Below are 5,881 nucleotides of genomic sequence, written 5' to 3'. Positions count from 1 at the left end.
AATTCAAGAGGTTAAAATTCAAATTTTTTTTTTTTTTTAATGTAATAACTTTCTCGATTTTATTCCATTCTTAAAAAGGCAATAATCAAAATTTTTTGAATAACCAGAAGGTCACTCTTTTGGCGTGTCCCAATTCGTTTCTCAGAGGTGGATTATTTAGGGCTGAGTTGGGGGGGGGGGGAGGGTTTATTATTATTATTATCTTTTTTTTTTTTTTTTTTTTTTTTTGAGCAATCACATTGCTTATTGTTCTCACTTGACGGTTTTGATGTCTTATGATTTTATTTCCCCCCCGCCTCCCTTGCAGCACCACCGTCGACCGGCTCCTCCCGATGCTGCTCCTCTAGCGGAAACAGTGTCCAGGTTGCGTCCATATCCTACACGCACACATACACACACATACACACACACACCTACACACACACGCCCACACACGCACATACCCGCACACATGTCTAAACTCAAACACACACACACTCATGCCTGTGCACAGATACAAACAAACACGCCTACACACACACACACAAACACACACACACACATACCCACACTCTCATGCCTGCACACAGACACAAACACATGTGATTGCGAAGAACATAATTTGAATTCAAGATGTCAAAATTCAAATATTTTTTTTTTTTTTTTTTTGAGCTACATTTTTAAATGCCCTCCCCCTTTCTATGTTTTTGTCTTTTTCCAGTGATGCATAATGTGATGCTTTACATCTTTGTGTGTCGTTTTTACTAATGTGTTGGCTGTTGCGTTACATGCTGTTCTTTTTGAATTGACCTTAAGAAAGGGGACTGATATCAAGACAGTGACGAAAGGCTTCCTTCTAAGTGCGATATAGATTTTAGTGGGTCCGGACGTTTCTCCCCCGGTGGAAATTTTGTAAAATGAATAAAACTCTGCATTTTGAGGCCTTCTAAGCACTGTGAAAAATATCCGTGAAACATCGAACCAAAATCAGGAGAAAAATTTGCTGGCTCTTCTGTTTGGGGAAAAAATGAACCATAAAGCGGCTCACAGTGGTTCAAGGACGGAAAAAATAGCCATTTTTAAGTTTTAAGATAAAAAATATTTCATGCCGTAATTACTTAGTCCTTGAGTTGTAGTAACTTACTCCGTAAAAGTTTTTTGAAAAAAAAATTCCTTTTTCACAAAAATAAGCCAAGATTGTTGAACAATTATGTTTTTACTTTTTTCGAACGTACGCCTTATACTTCAGTTTTAATTAATTATTTCAATAAGGAGGACTAAAATTTAATAAAAGTCATTTCTGATTGGTTTTTCACACTTATAGGATGCATATTACATCGTAGTTAAAAATTAAAAATTCATGAAAATTGAAAACTACCTGAAATAAAAAAACATTATTTTCTAAAAAATGTAATGAAAAATACTGTGGAATATACTTTTATCGGCGGCTTCCGGTGGGCTAAAATTTACATATATCAATAGTTTAATCCTTCCTGTAAATAAACAACAACATTTTAGCTGCGACCACCTACGACTGCAGTCGTGGCAGATGTTTTGTTTGATTTTCGCTATTTACAAACACCAATATAGTAAGCTAGAAAATAACCCGTAACGTTATGACGGGGCTAAATTGCTTTTTTTATCAAAGAAATTGTTCATCAAACTTGACATGCTCCAGACTAACGTATGTCAGTTTCACTACTTTGCAGGAGAGCCTAAAAACGTTTGTTTACTGTTTCCGAAAGTTGGGGCTCTTGAAACATTCATCAATAAATATAGAGGATTTTTTTAAACAGATTTACGTTTTTATCGCTTAATGCGGAGCATTATTCTACATGCAATGCTAAAGTAACCTAAAAATAACAATTTACGGACCCGTTTCGTATGACTTTAAAGAAGATACATATGAGAAAGAAATTTTTAAAACTCATACAGAATTCTATATAAAAAGTTAAATAACCATTCTGTTCATAAAACAATGAAATTAGAAAATCATCAAACGTTTGAAATTTCTGATTTCCCTTTCGAAATCATTCTAGTATAAAGCTGTTCTCAGTTTGTCAACATTGCCAGAAAATATTGTTCGAGGGTATTAATTGCAATAAATAAACCTTGCGTGTGGCATACAACTGATTTAATTTATATTTTTCGCTAAAAACAGAAATGAATTTGAACTATAGAGAAAACCCGATTTCACGTTTCTCAGTGGCCTGAATCAAACATAAAATACATAAAATATGGGAAAACGTTCAGTTCAAATTAAAAAAAAAATAATAATAAAAACAAAAACCATAAAATATGGGAAAACGCAAAATATGAGAAATGTATAGAAAGCAAAAATCAGATAAGGAAACAAAAATAATAATAAAGGCTGCTACGATAACGCTTATAAAAGGTAAAAACGCAATATTTTACGAAAAGAACATTATTGTAAATGAGGCCCCTAGTTTCAAAACCGGATACTTGTAGGAGCGGACAAACGCTCAACTTGTAAAAAGTCCGGTTTTGAAACTGAGGCAGACCTTCCCGCCCCATTTCAAAGGGGAAAGAAGCGATTTTTGAACCTAATATTGAGCAGGCAAATAGGCCTTATGATTCTCTACAAGATTAACAAAGAAAAACGAAAATCGAATTTTTTGCAAGTATCCGGTTTTGAAACTTGGGGCTTCAAATACCAATTTAGATCATTCTAACACATTAAGTTACGAATCCGGGCGTTTAGGTTGAAAATAGTAATGATGAGTCATTGAATTCATCCTGCAAAGTTTTTTCCTGGTCTTTATGATAAAGAAAATAGTTTTTCACTTTTAGTAAGCTCTTAAATGTAGTATTGAAAGAAGGGACGAGTTGTGTTTCCTCTTCTAGTTCATCTTCATTGGCGGTCGAAGAGTCCACGAGGTTGGCTACGGATGGAGCAGTAGCATTTCTGTTTTCATGGATTAACTTTTAACAGAGTGGAAAGTGGATTATGTTTAAAAATACACAGAAGGAAACACGTTGTTTAATTTTAAAACATTTTTTTTTTCTTTTTTTTAACTGCCAAGGGAAAACGTAAAATGCGGGAAATTCATAACCAATAAACTTTCTATCCGGGTTAAATTAATATTATTAGTACACGGAAAAACTGGGACCTGATGATAAAAATCGTAAAACACGGGGAAAACGTTGATTCGGGGGGACGTAAAATCGAGGTTTCGCATTGAATGCTATCATCCAGCAGGAAGATAAATATTACCATACAAAAATTTTAACAATTTTCCATAGCATTTTTTGAGAATGTTCAAAGTTATTGAATTTTTTCCGCTTTTTCGTCATTTTGAACCATTGTGCGGCGTCGTTTTCTTCCCGCACGAATGGTGAAAGCTGAAACCTAGAATAAGTCTCGCACGCGCAAAAGACTAGTGCGAGGTTGAACCAAAATATTGATCGGTTGAGCGCGGGTGGCTAGCATATGGTAAAACAATGAAATGGTTTTATTTAATGCGAAGGTTTAGAGTGTGATCGAACTGTACTTTGGCACAACTTTAATAGTAGAAGCAGTGCGTTGTTTAACATACTATTATTTTGTTTTTTAGTATTTCTAAGAAATCGAAAATAAAATATAAAAAGTCAATGTTATTTAAATCTAAATGATTAAAAAAAAATTCTGGTTCTATTGCATTCTTCCATTTCATCACCTACGTCGATTTTCGATTTCATTATTAATTTTATTACTATTGCATCCAGTAATAATTATAATGTAAAAGAAGAACTTATTTTTTCTTTTTACTTTTTAGACATAAAGATATCTTTTCAACTCTTATAATTTTAATATTTCATTTAACTAATACAGAATTTCAGAGATTTTTTATTTATTTATTTTTGTTATTATTCTTTTTTTTTTTTCTTTTTTGAGGAAAAATATGAGCAGATTTAAAAGTAAAAGCTAAATTTGTGCTGTTGCCTTTGTGATGAAAAGTAAAACAAAACATAAATGATACAACGTTAATGTCCAAATTTGCAGGACACTGCACACGTGTTTCGCTGGTTAAAAGGAACCTCTTTTAAATGGGGAAGAATTAAGCTCATGATATAAATATTATATAATGTTTCAAATGTGCTTGAACTTTTATTTCGTTTATGTGTGAAGAAAAATGTATTCCAAGTAATTAAACGCATAAGCAATAAAATTCACGTTTTTTTTTCGTTTATGCATCGAAATTTTCTTCAACTATTTTTGCACACACGTAAACATTTCATTTTTTAAATAATGTATGATTGATTCAAAAATTAATGTAGAAGGGGGGGGGGGGGTGAAAAAAAAGGATATCAACCCCCCCCCCCTTAGGACAGACAGGGCAAACTTTTTCGTTGAATTAAAACTTAATTGCATAAACTAATTGATAATCAAAATTAATAAAATTGACAGGTAAGAGTATTTCTGCAAAAGAAAAAGCAAATTACAAATTTTATACAACTTGAGTAAAAAACAGAATTAAAAAATTGTTAGGAAGTAATCAAGCTGACTTTGTAATCAATAGGTGTTCTTTTAGAAAGAAAAATAAATAAATATATGCAAGTAGTGTTTTGATATAAAGTATGTTTAAAAAACACAACAGATAGTAAGTTTTTGTTTGAATTTGTTTAGCATTTAAATTGTGTATTGTTACTATACATAAAAAAAAGTGGATTTTGAGAACATTAATAAAAATCATATTTTTTGCAATCACAAACTGCGATAGGACTTGACACGTTGGGTTTCCTGTTTCTACTAATGGCTTTTATTGCAACCATTTTTTGAATCCAAGACGTCAAAATTCAAATGAATGCCATGGGCTGGATGTTAGATGCTATGTGCTGTATACCGATTTTGCGTAAAATAGATTGTGTCTACTCAAGGTGGTGGTTTGTAAATGCAGTAGACACCACCTAATGTAATAACATTTGGGCGAAAGTGATTTGATATCAATAACGGCTGATTATAATAAAAGAGAAAAGTTGAATGTACATATGCGCAACCAAACAAGGCTCAGCTGATAAAAAACTGTGTTGCACAAATATTAAACGTGATCACATAAAGCGGTGTCCACTGTAATTTGATTCTAAGGCACAGAACGCCACATTATAAGTATAGAAAAATAAAATCAAAAGACAAATCAACTGCTGTCAAGTGAAAACAGTAAGCAATCGTGATTGCTCAACAGAACCCTCCATTTTATAATCTATACATAGCACAGGGATGATTAAATCCCCCAAAAGCAGGGGAGCACCTCTCTACACTCTTAATTCAAAAGAGCGATTTCACTCTTAAAAAGAGTGAAATCTATTGCTGGTGCATTCATTCTTTCGGAGTGCTAGCTTTATCGAAAAAAGACGCTTTACGAAAAAACCAAGACTAAAATTTTTCTTTATTCGCGTGAAATTCGGAAACACTCCGTTTGATAAGCGAAATATGAAAACATTCTTTAAAAGAAGGACTCAAAAACATTTTCATTGGTTCGATTCTGTCACGTGATTTTGTTTAGGGAGAATCTTCTATACCTCCACGTTAGGCTTACCTAACGTTGGTCGCGAGTACCAAGTGGATGTCGCTATCTAAATGTCTTCATTTAATGAATTTAAACAATATTTTTTGCCGAATGAGGTTTCTGAAGGAAGTGCACAAAAACTGCATGGTAAGTGCGAAGAATTTTCTTTTTTATTAAAACTTGTAACTGTTAATATTTCTTGAACTGCTCGTATATCATTACAAATCACCCACGTGCAATGTTACGGCGAACTTTTTGTAACTTTTTCTTCCAAATGAATGAAACTTTCATCAACAATTTTGTTTCGGTCATCGAATCAAAAATAGGACATTTGAAACAGTCGTTACCATCTTTGGTGTGTGTGTGTGTGTGTGTGTGTACTGTATATATATTTT

The sequence above is a fragment of the Uloborus diversus genome, chromosome 10, assembly GCF_026930045.1.
Source record: "Uloborus diversus isolate 005 chromosome 10, Udiv.v.3.1, whole genome shotgun sequence".
Taxonomy (NCBI): domain Eukaryota; kingdom Metazoa; phylum Arthropoda; class Arachnida; order Araneae; family Uloboridae; genus Uloborus; species Uloborus diversus.
This window is presented reverse-complemented; position numbering follows the sequence as displayed.